This window comes from Nyctereutes procyonoides, unplaced genomic scaffold, assembly GCF_905146905.1.
Source record: "Nyctereutes procyonoides isolate TBG_1078 unplaced genomic scaffold, NYPRO_anot_genome, whole genome shotgun sequence".
NCBI classification, from domain to species: Eukaryota; Metazoa; Chordata; class Mammalia; order Carnivora; family Canidae; genus Nyctereutes; species Nyctereutes procyonoides.
The window spans coordinates 546,051-559,863 of NW_026575111.1; the positions used below are offsets into that span (position 1 = coordinate 546,051).

Genomic DNA, 13,813 nt, shown 5'->3' on the forward strand with positions numbered 1-13,813 from the left:
TGAGCTGCAGCCTACTTGCTGTCACCACGCAGGACGGGACAGCCAGGGCAGGGCCGCGCTCCCTCCCACCCCGAGGGGCGCACAGGCTCAGGGCAGCCCTGGGTGCGGGAGGCCTGTGGGAGCTGCCCGGGCCCCAGAGCAGGGGGGGCAAAGGCCGGGGCCAAGGCGGGAGCAGCCCTGAGGGACGTCAGGAAGCCATGCCTGGAAGGCCTGGGGCAGTCCCGACGGCTCGGGCAGGGACGGGATCCGGCCCCGGGTGCTTGGCTGCAGAGCTGACCCTGACGTCGTGGCGCCTGGAGGGCACATGGCAGCCCAGGACGAGAGCTCCGTGCTGAGGGGCCTGGGCAGTGGGTGCAAATCCCTGCTGGGGCAAGACGCGGTCGGACGGGGACAGCAGGCCTGGGCTCAGGGGCCCGCAGGAGCCCACTGGGCACAGGGCTCCCAGGTCGGGGCTGCCACAGAGGCCGTGGTCAGGTGGGGCAGCCAGGGAAAACCTGAGCGGGGACCCAGGGGCCGAGGCCCTGGGGACGTGATCCAGGTGGTCACCCAGCACTGACCAGGCCGAGGAGTCCAGGTTCTGTGGCCACAGCGAGCCGGGCCATGCGCCTGGTGTGCAGACTCCCTGAAGCACGTGGGCGTGGTGCTCAGAGCCACCCCAGGCCTGGACCCCTGAGACCCTGGGGGTCACACAGCCTCCTCTCTTGCAGCCTCCACCACGGCCCCCTCGGTCTTCCCACTGGCCCCAGCTGCGGGTCCACTTCCGGCTCCACGGTGGCCCTGGCCTGCCTGGTGTCAGGCTACTTCCCCGAGCCTGTAACCGTGTCCTGGAATTCCGGCTCCTTGACCAGCGGTGTGCACACCTTCCCGTCCGTCCTGCAGTCCTCAGGGCTCTACTCCCTCAGCAGCATGGTGACAGTGCCCTCCAGCAGGTGGCCCAGCGAGACCTTCACCTGCAACGTGGCCCACCCGGCCAGCAACACTAAAGTAGACAAGTCAGGTGAGACGTCGGACCTCAGAGAGGGGTCCACTCGGGGACAGGCCAGGTCAGCTGTCCCGGACCCACGTCACCGGGGAGTCACCTCAGTGTCCCCGCCCTCAAGGCCTCCCCTTTCTGGGAGGGTGTCCTCTGGGCGTGGCTGCCTGGTCCAGATGACCACAGGCTGCATTCCCCACTGCATTCCCGGGGCCCATTGGGTGCCACTGGTCAGGGATCCCCTCATGAGCTGGCCTGACCTAAGTTCACCCCATGACCTGTGCCCACCCCACGCTCCCAATAACCCCAGTCTGCTCTCTCTGCAGTGCCCAAAGAGTCCACCTGCAAGTGTACATCCACATGCCCAGGTGAGTCAGCAGGGCCCCGCTCTGCACCCCAAGCAGATGGTGCACATCCAGGCACTGACTAATAGGGGAATGGGTGCTAAAAAGGAAGTCACCCAAATGCTGACCCTAACTGTCTCCCATTCCAGTCCCTGAACATCTGGGAGGGCCTTCGGTCCTCATCTTTCCCCCGAAACCCAAGGACATCCTCAGGATTACCCGAACACCCGAGGTCACCTGTGTGGTGTTAGATCTGGGCCGTGAGGACCCTGAGGTGCAGATCAGCTGGTTCGTGGATGGTAAGCAGGTGCACGCAGCCAAGACCCAGCCTCGGGAGCAGCAGTTGAACAGCACGTACCGTGTGGTCAGCGTCCTCCCCATCGAGCACCAGGACTGGCTCACCGGGAAGCAGTTCACGTGCAGAGTCAACCACATAGGCCTCCCGTCCCCCATCGAGAGGACCATCTCCAAGGCCAGAGGTGGGCAGAGGGGCTTCAGGGAAGGAGAGCTCCCGTGTAGGGTCCAGTCCTCCACCCTGACAGTGACCATCTGTGCTGACCCTTTACCCCACAGGGCAGGCCCATCAGCCCAGTGTGTATGTCCTGCCGCCATCCCAAGGGAGTTGTCATCCAGTGACACAGTCAGCATCACCTGCCTGGTCAAAGACTTCTTCCCACCTGAGATTGATGTGGAGTGGCAGAGCAATGGACAGCAGGAGCCCGAGAGCAAGTACCACACGACTGCGCCCCAGCTGGACGAGGACGGGTCCTACTTCCTGTACAGCAAGCTCTCTGTGGACAAGAGCCGCTGGCAGGGGGGAGACCCCTTCACATGTGCGGTGATGCACGAAGCTCTACAGAACCACTACACAGATCTCTCCCTCTCCCATTCTCCGGGTAAATGAGCAACACGCCCGGCACCCAGCAAGCCCCCCACCTTGGCTCTCAGGATCCCCTGAGGACGCCTGAGCCCCCGCCCCTGTGTACATAACCCCGGGTAGGCACCCATCATGAAATAAAGCACCCAGCACTGCCCTGGGACCCTGCACGCTGTCATGGTTCTTTCCGAGGTAGAGCTCGGGACACCCGGGCCCTGGGTGGTACGGGCAGGCCAGCTCTGAGTCTAAGGTGTCACCACTGGTGGGTGAGCTCTGCACCTCGAGTGGGGAGGGCGGCACAGGCTGCCACAACGTGGGGCCGGGAGCCGCCTGAGCCTGGGGAGCGCACTTTGGCAGAGGTGCAGCCCCTGTGCGCCCTCAATCCAGCCAGAAGCTAGCCAGGGCTGGGGTGTGTGGACGGGGACGGCAGGAGTTGTCCCCTCCAGGGCCCCTCAGGGAAATGAGCACACAGACCTTCCCACCTCTGTACCGAGTTGGGGGACACTGGCCTGTCCTCATGCCCTGGGCTCCCTGTCCCCTGGGCCTGCGGAGAGCTCTGCTTGGTAGCTCTGTGTCAACCCAGTAGCCATGCTTGTCCTGTCAGGAGGGGACAGGCCCTGTTTGCCCTCAGACACGACACTCCATCCATGTACAGTCCCCCACCCTGCCTCCAGTGAGGAGGTCCCCCCTGAGTTCATCCCCCCTGGGACCAGGCCTGTCCACTCATGGGGACCTCACCCCGTGCCCCAGTGGGGCAGAGGCAGGTGGCCCTGAGTGCCCAGGGGAGGGACCACTGGAGACCTCCACATGGACGCTGAGTCCAGATCCACTGAAAACAAGCCCATCGTGCTGAGCACCGCCACCTTCTCACACACACACACACACACACACACACACACACACACACACAGACCTTATACCCTGGTCCTCACACAGGACCAGCTGCAGTGCCCAGAGCAGAGCCAGTCTTGGGAACCCTCACCATGGACAACACCCTGGTCCCCACCCCCTCCACTGCCCGTCATCTGCTCAGCAGCTCATCCACACACTGACCACGCCGACCCGCCCTCCTCTGCCCCAGGGAGCCTACACCCCCTCTTGACGTGCACAAAACCCCCACAAACCAGCTTATCCTGATGCTCCCACCCACTTGTTCACTAGGGACACTCCCTGTCACTCTGGGCCCTTCCCTGGGCCCTGGGCTCTGCTGACCCTCCACAAGGGCCTGGTCCCCCAGGGAAGAGGAGGTGTGGCAGTCAAGGCACCTTCTCCCCACAGGGTCCCTGCATAGGGCAGAGCAGAGAGGGAGTGCGGGTCCCCACTGGCCTGGCCCAAGCGGTAGGGCTGGGGTGCTGAGGCTGGCACCCAGGGTTGCAGAGGGCTGTGACTGTCCCTCAGGGAATCTGCCCCTCCGCCGGCCCAGTACTGACCACCCCCTTCCTGTCCAGAGCTGATCCTGGATGACAGCTGTGCTGAGGACCAGGACGGGGAGCTGGACGGGCTGTGGACCACCATCTCCATCTTCATCACCCTCTTCCTGCTCAGCGTGTGCTACAGCGCCACTGTCACCCTCTTCAAGGTGGGCACACCCGTACTGTCCCTGGACTATGGCCCACTGTCCCGTCGCTGTCCTCACCATGTGCCCACACAGACCCCACAATGACCACATGGTGACCCCTCACTGTCCCTACATTGTCTCATCCTTGACCCCTCATGGACCTTTCCTTTTTGTCTGGCAGTTCCCTCACTTTCTTCTCACTATATCCTCACTGTCCCCTCACTGTCCCCTCACTGTCCACACCTTCTCTCATCACTGTCCCTTCACAGTGCATCACTGTCCCCTCACTGTCTCCACATGGTTCCCCACTGTCCTCATATTGTGCCTTCACTCCCTCTCAGTGTCCCCACATTGTCTCCTTATTGTCCCCTCACTTTCATGACAGTCCCCTCACTGTCTCCTATTTCCTATGACATGTTCCTCACTTTTGCCTCATTGTCTCCTCACTGTCCCATCACTGACTTCATAATGTACCCTCATTGTCTCCACAATGTCCCATCCTCACTGTCCCCACATGTCCCCTCACTGTCTCCTCACTATTTCCTCACTTTCCTATCGCTGACTCCACACGTACTCTCACTGTCACCTCACTGTCCTGTCACTATCCAAACACTGTTCAGACACTTTCCTCCCATGATCTCCACACTGTCCCCAATTGTCTCCTTTTTGTCATCATTGCCTTCACAATAACCACACACTGTCCCTTCACTCTCCCCCTTTCAGTCCTCTGTCTCCTCACTGTCTCCTGACTGTCCCCACATTGTCTCCTGTCTTTTCGCTCTCCTCACTGTCCATCACTGTCTGTCACTAACTCCTCGTGATATACTCACTGTCTCCTCACTATCTCATCACTCTCCACTCACAGTCCCATCACTACCCCTCACTGTTCCCACACTGTCCCCTCACTATCTCCTCAATGTCCCCTCATTGTCCCCTTACTGTCCCCCTTGTCTCCAGACAGTCCCTCTCTGTCCCTGCACTGTCCACTCAGTCTTTTCCCTGTCTCCTCACTGTCTCCCCACTGTCTACACTATCCCCACTCTGTCCCATTGGTTTCTTCTCACTGTCCCCACACTGTCTCCTCACTGTCCAATCACTGTCCCTTGACTGTCCTCTAAGAGTCTGTTCACTGACTCCTTACGGTCTCCTCACTGTCACCTCACTTACTCTTCACTAGACCCTCACTGTCTCCATACTGTCCCCTACCTCCACACTATCTCCTCACTGTCCCCACACTGTCTCCTCAAAGTCTCCTCACTGGCCCTAAGTCATCTTTTGCTCTCCCCTCACTGTCTCAACAATGTCCCCTCTCTCTCCCCACAGTGTCCCCAGATTGTCTCCTTACTGTTCCCTCGCTGTCTACACACATCACCTCACTATCGCCTGTCCCCTCACAGTATCATCACTGTCTCCACACTGTCTCCTCACAGGACCCACATAGCCACCACAGTGTCCCATTACTATACTCACACTGTCCCCACACTGTCCCCTAAATGTCCTCTCACTGTCCCCACAGTGCCCCCCACACTATCTCCTCATTGTCCCCTCACCATCTCATAACTGTCTCATCACTGTCCCCTCAACTGTCTCCCCACAATATCTCAACAAAGTCCCCTCACTCTCCCCACAATATCTCCACATTGTCTCCTTACTGTCCCCTCGTATACACGATCACATCACTGTCCCCTATACCCACACCGTCCCCTCAATTCCATCAGAGTCTCCTCACGTCTCCATACTGATCCTCACAGGACCCACACTGTCCCCACAGAGTCCCAACACTACCTCCTTACTGTAACCTCACTGTCCCCTCACTACCCCCACACTGTCCCTTCTCTGTCCCATCCTGGTCCTCTCACTGTCTGCTCCCTCTCCCCACACCACCCCCTCCAGGATCCCCTCACACTACCTAGCCTTGGGAGCAGGAGCTTGGTCATGGAGGGAGGTGGTCTGTGGGGGTCCAGGCCAAGCTCATACCTTCCCCTCCCTGCTGCAGGTGAAGTGGATCTTCTCGTCAGTGGTGGAGCTGAAGCGCTCAATTGTCCCCGACTACAGGAACATGATCGGACAGGGGGCCTAGGGCCAGCCCTCTGGGATGGATGTCCAGCATTGCCCTAGACCCCATGTAGGAAACGGGTGCCTTGGTTTGTGCCACTAGCCTGCTTCCAGGCCTGCTCCTCTGCCCTCTGACCTCACCAAGCTCTGAACTCACAGTCATCTTGGGCCTGCACCTCTACCATCTGGCCTTGTGGCCACCATGGGCTGTATCTTGCACTCTGGTTCACTGTCTGGAGAATCGAGGGAACACCAAGAATGCCCCCAACCTGAGCTGATGGACACCTGCTGGCCCCTCCTAGCAGCCACCAAGATACGTCTGGGGCCATGTGGACACTGAGGCATTGGGCAGTATGGCCCCCAGGGGATGGCCCCTAGGTAGACTAGCTCATTCATTCCCCCAGGAGACAGAGGGATGGAAAGCCCAGTGTCTATCTGGGTAGGGTCTGGCCTCTGTGAACACCCCATCAAAGCCAGGTTCCAGAATGCCGGATGTCCCCAGACAGGCACGTTCTGGCACGTCGAGAGGAAGCCATGGGCCCCTGTCACCCAATGGGGAAACTATTGACATTTCGCTAATGGTCAGTCAGGTCTTCTCCACCAGAGGAGACCACAGTGAGAAAGGCCCGGCCCTGAGGCTGCTGCAGGAGCTCCACAGCTGCTGGACGACAACACTTGGGGAAGCAGTGATGTCACCCAGACACCCCTCCTGGAGAGGGGACTGTTGACCCGGTCCCAGGCAGGGGGACACAGGCTCCATGGACAGAACTGGAGGGTTCTGGCGGGCCAAGGCAGCAGACCCAGCCCACTCTGTCCTGTGGCCTGGACCTGAGTCCCATGGGGCAGGAACTCCTGCTAGCTCGCAGTACCAGGGGAGAAGCAGGGGTCAGAGAGAGAGCATACAACCATGGGTAATGGCCGGGGACACTTAGGCCTTGATCTCTGCCTGTCCTGGAGCTACTGCAAAGTGGGAGCCCCTACATAGCCTGAGACCGCCATGCCAGGGAGGAGAAACAGAGCCCCTGTGCCCCCTGGGAGAGAATGTGCAGGGATCACACAAACGAAAGCCACTGTTGTAGCTTGGCTAGCTTGTTTAATCTCTTTACATTTCTGGAGCTCATTAATTTCCTTATAGTTTCTTTCTTTCTTAAAGACAATAAAATCTAAAACTTCCAGAAATCACTGGGGAAAGGCTTCCTCTGTTGATGGGCAGGTGAAATCCACAGCCATGCCACACCATGCATTGGCTCCCTCCAGCCATGGGAGTCGGGTGGGGAGCAGACCCAGCCTGGGGCTGGAGACAATGGCTACCCGCCCTGGCTGTGGACAAAGCAACAGGCATGTGTTGGGTGTGTATTAGTCAGTGCAGGCTGCCAGACAAAGACCCTGATTCTGGCATCTTAAACCACATGTGTTTATGCTTTCACAGTCCTAGTAGCCGGCAGTGGGAGATGCATGCCTCACAGGGCCCCTGTCTGTGTCCTCCCTGGCCGACCTCCTGTGCTGCCTGTATCCTGACACCTGCTCTTACAAGGACAGGAGTCCATATGGAGGACCAGCAATGCTGATGGGGCTATGACCTCCTTTCACCTTGCTACTTCTCAAAAAACCCATCTCAAATGCAGCCACATTCTGAGGTCCTGGGTCAGGGCTCAAGACTTGAATTTGAGGGACACATTTAGGTCAACACAGGCCAGTTGGGTCAAGGCACAAGGACCAGATGGGATCACTGGTGAAGGCCAGGCCAGGCGAGGCCATGGGGAGAGCATTGGCAAAGGTAAGCAAAGAAGGACACCAGTCAAGTGATCAGGGCATTGGGTAAGGAGAGACCCTCAGGGGATGTCATGTGAACTCCACTTGGGGACAGTGACCGTTTTTTCCAGGTAAACGAGGAGTGAGGGCAGGCAGGGCACCAATGAAGACTCAAGAAGGGTTGTTCACACGCAGATCTACTCAGGCTGCAGATCCAGGGCCAGCAATTACAGAGTCGAGATTCTGTCCTTGTGGTGACTAGGAGGTCTCAGGTCCAAGAGAGATGCCCCTGGATTGTAGGGGACACACACTACTCAGAGGCAGAGGCAGGACCATACTTCCCAGCTCTTTCCAGTAAAGTATCCAGGGAAGGGAGGTGGGGATGTTGGCAGCATTGGGCTTCCCCAGGTGAGCAGGAGGCTGAGGGGCCAGGAGCGAGCCACCATCCATTCTGGCACCAGTGGGAGTGGGGAGAAGACTCTGAGTCTGCAGTCCAATAGTGCAGCCTGAGGCCCAGGAAGAACACAGATCTTGATCAGCATGGCCGCAGCCCCCTGAGCTGGTCAGGATACACCCTTCCAGATCCCTGTGGGTGACAGGGAATTGTCTGCAGAACAGGGGCTGTCTCACCCTCACCAGTGGCCAGGGAGGCAGGAGGGGCAGCAACAGACTCCTGGTCTGGGACCCATGAATTTCCTGCCACAGAGAGCACATCCAGGAGAACAACCCAGCCCTCAGGGACCCTGGAGGCTCCAGGTTACCATCCTGAGGCTCACGCCCACCCTCCTGCCCCTTCACACAACACATCTACCTGAAAAGCCTATTTGCCAGTGTCCACACAACCTGTCCAGCCCCCTCTTACTCTGCGTGCCAGCACCTGCCCCACTTCCATTCCCTGGAACAATGATCATCCCACATCCCCCCCACCACTCCCAAGGGTATGGCAGGATCTCCCATAACAGGAGGACCTCATGTCCTCCTTGTCGACACCAAGCCCAGACAAAACTACACTCTCACCCTCAGGGCTACGATGCCTACCCTGTGAGTATTACTGCTCACAGGCTCTAGGGCTCCCAAATGTGACCCTGAAATATTGTCCGAGCACGCAGACACCCCTCACATCTCCACATGCATCCGGTCACCCACACACAGAATATAAGATTTACACAAGCTTCAGAGACTATGCATCAAACAGCACAAGAGTAACAGACCAGAGGAAATAGATGAGAAATAGGAGACAGGGACCCAGTGTAACAGACCCAGGAAGAGAAGGATGAGAGACAAAGGAAAGAGACCCAGAGTCACACAAACAGGAGGAGAAGGAAGAGAAGTAGGTGACAGAGGCCCAGAGTCAAAGAACCATGAAGAGAAAGATGGTAACTAAGAGATAGAGACCCAGAGTTAAAGGACCAAGACAAGAGTGAGTACTTTCACATACAGACTCAGAGTCACACAACCAGGAGGTGAATGATGGAAGGTAAGAGATAGACACCCAGAATCACACGCAAAAAAAAGGAAAATGTTCATGTCTTTTGCCCATTTCATGATTGGATTATTTGTTTCTTTGCTGTTGAGTTTAAGAAGTTCTTCATAGATCTTGGATACTAGCCCTTTATCTGATAGGTCATTTGCAAGTATCTTCTCCCATCTGTAGGTCGTCTTTTCGTTTTGTTGACTCTTTCTTTTGCTGTGCAGAAGCTTTTTATCTTGATGAAGTCCCAATAGTTCATTTTTGCTTTTGTTTCTCTTGCCTTCATGGATGTATCTTGCAAGAAGTTACTGTGGCCAAGTTAAAAAAGGTGTTGCCTGTGTTCTCCTCTAGGATTTTGATGGAATCTTGTCTCACATTTAGATCTTTCATCCATTTTGAGTTTATCTTTGTGTATGGTGCAAGAGAGTGGTCTAGTTTCATTCTTCTGCATGTGGATGTCCAATTTTCCCAGCACCACTGAGGGGGTGATGAGCACTGGGTGTTATTCTATATGTTGGCAAATTGAACACCAATAAAAAATAAATTTATTTTAAAAAAGGAAAATGGTGAGAGATAAGAGATAGAGGACTAGAGTCACAGAACCAGGAGGTGAATGGCAAGAGGTAAGAGTTAGAGACCTAGAGTTACAGAACCAGACGATGAATGGTGAGAGGTATTATAGAGACCCAGAGACACAGAACCAGAAGGTTGATGAGAGGTAAGAGATACAGACCAAGAGTCAAGAAGCAGGATGTGAATGATGAGGAGAAACAGAAACCCAGAGTCGCAGAAACATTAAGAGATTGATGACCCATAAGAGATAAAGACCTAGAGACACAGAGCCAAGGAGCTTGATGAGAGTAAGATAAGGAGACAGGTCAAATAACCAGGAGGAGAAATGAGAGGTAAGAAATAGAAGCACAGAGTCACAGAAGTAGGAGGAGTAGATGAATGGTGAGAGATAGAGACCCAGAGTCAAATAGCCTGGAATAGAATTGAGGGTAACAGATAGAGACCTGGAGTCAAAGAACCATTTAGAGAAATGAGAAGTAAGAGATAGAGACTGAGGGTCACAGAAGCAGAAGAAGAACGATGAAAACTAAGAGATAGGGATCCCCGGGTGGCGCAGCGGCTTGGCGCCTGCCTTTGACCCAGGGCACGATCCTGGAGATCCGGGATCAAATCCCACGTTGGGCTCCCGGTGCATGGAGCCTGCTTCTCCCTCTGCCTATGTCTCTGGGCCTCTCTCTCTCTCTCTCTCTCTCTCTCTCTCTCTGTGTGTGTGTGTGTGACTATCATAAATAAATAAATAAATTTTTAAAAAGAAAACTAAGAGATAGAGATCCAGAGTTACAGAACCCAGAGAAGGGTGATGTTGCAGATACAGATCCAAAGTCACAGACAAGGAGGTGAATGCTGAGGTAAGAGATAGAGACTAAGAATTATTGAACCAAGAGGTGAATTATGAGAGGTATTATAGAGACCCAGAGTCACATAACCAGGAGCAAAGTGATGAGAGGTAAGAGATAGAGAACCAGATCAAGATCCAGGAGGTGAATGATGAAGTAAAAGATAGAAACCCATAGTCATAGAAAGGTGAAGTTAGATGAGTGGTAAGACATAGAGACCCAGTGTCACAGAGCCAGGAGGAGATTGATGAGAGGAAAGAGATAGAGACCCAGAGACTCAGAGCAAAGAGGAAATTGATGAGAGTAAGGGAAAGAGGCCCAAGGTCAAATAACCAGGAGGAGAGATGAGAGGTAAGAGATAGAAACCCAGAGTCACAGAACTTGGAGTAGATGAGTGTTGAGAGATAGAGACCCAGAGTCTCAGAGCAGGAGGAATTGATGAGAGGTAAGAGACAGAGATGTGGAATTACACAAGAGGAGGCAAATGAAAAGAGGTAAGAGATAGAGACCCGGAGCCATGGAACCATTTGTAGACATGAGAAGTAAGAGATACAGACTAAGGGTCACAGAAGCAAGAGAGGAATGATGAGAAGTAAGAGACAGAGACTGAGTATCATAGAACCAGCAAGAAATAATCAGAGAAAATAGATCCCCAGAGTGCAGAACAAGGAGATTAATGAGAGGTAGGAGATAGCAGGGTCACAGAACCAGAAAGGATTGATGACAGGTAAGTAATAGAGATCCAGGGACACAGAGCCAGGATTAGATTCATGAGAGGTAAGAAACCGTGACACACAACGAGAGGGAAAAATATTCCAAGTTCAAGGATTGAAAGAATTGATATTGTGAAAATTTCAATGCTACTGAGGGCAATTTACACATTTAATGCAATCCCTATCAAAATACCATGGACTTTCTTCAGAGAGTTTGAACAAATTATTTTAAGATTTGTGTGGAATCAGAAAAGACCCCGAATAGCCAGGGGAATTTTAAAAAAGAAAACCATATCTGGGGGCATCACAATGCCAGATTTCAGGTTGTACTACAAAGCTGTGGTCATCAAGACAGTGTGGTACTGGCACAAAAACAGACACATAGATCAATGGAACAGAATAGAGAATCCAGAAGTGGACCCTGAACTTTATGGTCAACTAATATTCGAGAAAGGAGGAAAGACGATCCACTGGAAGAAAGACACTCTCTTCAATAAATGGTGCTGGGAACATTGGTCATCCACATGCAGAAGAATGAAACTGGACCACTCTCTTGCACCATACACAAAGATAAACTCAAAATGGATGAAAGATCTAAATGTGAGACAAGACTCCATCAAAATCCTAGAGGAGAACACAGGCAACACCCTTTTTGAACTTGGCCACAGTAACTTCTTGCAAGATACATCCACGAGCGCAAAAGAAACAAAAGCAAAAATGAACTATTGGGACTTCATCAAGATAAGAAGCTTTTGCACAGCAAAGGGTACAGTCAACAAAACTAGAAGACAACCTACAGAATGGGAGAAGATATTTGCAAATGACGTATCAGATAAAGGGCTAGTTTCCAAGATCTATGAAGAACTTGTTAAACTCAACACCAAAGAAACAAACAATCCAATCCTGAAATGGGCAAAAGACATGAAGAGAAATCTCACAGAGGAAGACCTAGACATGGCCAACACGCACATGAGAAAATGCTCTGCATCACTGGACATCAGGGAAATACAAATTAAAAGAGATACCACAATGAGATCCCACCTCACACCAGTGAGAATGGGGAAAATTAACAAGACAGGAAACCACAAATGTTGGAGAGGATGCGGAGAAAAGGGAACCCTCTTACACTGTTGGTGGGAATGTGAACTGGTGCAGCCACTCTGGAAAACTGTGTGGAGGTTCCTCAAAGAGTTAAAAATAGACCTGCCCTACGACCCAGCAATTGCACTGCTGGAGATTTACCCCAAAGATACAGATGCAGTGAAATGCCGGGACACCTGCACCCCGATGTTCATAGCAGCAATGTCCACAATAGCCAAACTGTGGAAGGAGCCTTGGTGCCCATTGACAGATGATGGATAAAGAAGATGTGGTCTATGTATCCAATGGAATATTCCTCAGCCATTAGAAATGACAAATACCCACCATTTGCTTCAATGTGGATGGAACTGGAGGGTATTATGCTGAGTGAAGCAAGTCAATCGGACAAGGACAAACAATATATGGTCTCATTCATTCAGAGAATATAAAAAATAGTGAAAGGGAATAAAAGGGAAAGGAGAGAAAATGAGTGGGAAATATCAGAGAGGGAGACAGAACATGAGAGACTCCTAACTCTGGGAAATGAACAAGGGGTGGTGGAAAAGGAGGTGGGCGGGAGGTGGGGGTGAATGGGTGACAGGCACTGAGGGGGACACTTGATGGGATGAGCACTGGGTGTTATTCTGTATGTTGGTAAATTGAACACCAATAAAAAATTAATTTATTAAACAATTAATTTATTAAAAAGAACAGACACGTAGATCAATGGAACAGAATAGAGAATCCAGAAGTGGACCCTCAACTCTATGGTCAACTAATATTCAACAAAGCAGGAAAGAATGTCCACTGGAAAAAGGACAGTCTCTTCAATAAATGGCTTGGGGAACATTGGATATCCACATGCAGAGGAGTGAAACTAGACCACTCTCTTGCACCAGACACAAAGATAAACTCAAAATGGATGAAATGCTGGGACACCTTCACCCCGATGTTTCTAGCAGCCATGTCCACAATAGCCAAACTGTGGAAGGAGCCTCGGTGTCCATCAACAGATGATGGATGAGAAGATAAAGAAGATGTGGTCTATGTATACAATGGAATATTCCTCAGCCATTAGAAATGACAAATACCCACCATTTGCTTCAACGTGGATGGAACTGGAGGGTATTATGCTGAGTGAAGTAAGTCAATCGGAGAAGGACAAACAGTGTATGTTCTCATTCATTTGGGGAATATAAATAATAGTGAAAGGGAATATAAGGGAAGGGAGAAGAAATGGGTAGGAAATATCAGAAAGGGAGACAGAACATGAAGACTCCTAACTCTGGGAAACGAACTAGGGGTGGTGGAAGGGGTGGAGGGTGGGGGGTGGGGGTGAATGAGTGACGGGCACGGAGGGGGGCACTTGATGGGATGAGCACTGGGTGTTATTCTGTATGTTAGCAAATTGAACACCAATAAAAAATAAATTTATTTTTAAAAAAAGATATAGATACGCAGAATCACAGAGCCAAGAGGAGATTGATGAGATTAAGAGAAACAGACCCAGAGTCAAATAATCAGGATGAGAAATGAGAGGTAAAAGATAGAGACCCAGAGTCACAGAACTGGGAGAAGTCG

General features: G+C 52.8%; 1 pseudogene; it reads left to right on the forward strand.

Annotated features, from left to right (window-relative positions):
* The first annotated feature begins 419 nt into the window (after nt 1-419).
* Nucleotides 420-5,832, forward strand: LOC129514848 (immunoglobulin heavy constant gamma 4-like; annotated as a pseudogene).
* Nucleotides 5,833-13,813: the final 7,981 nt, after the last annotated feature.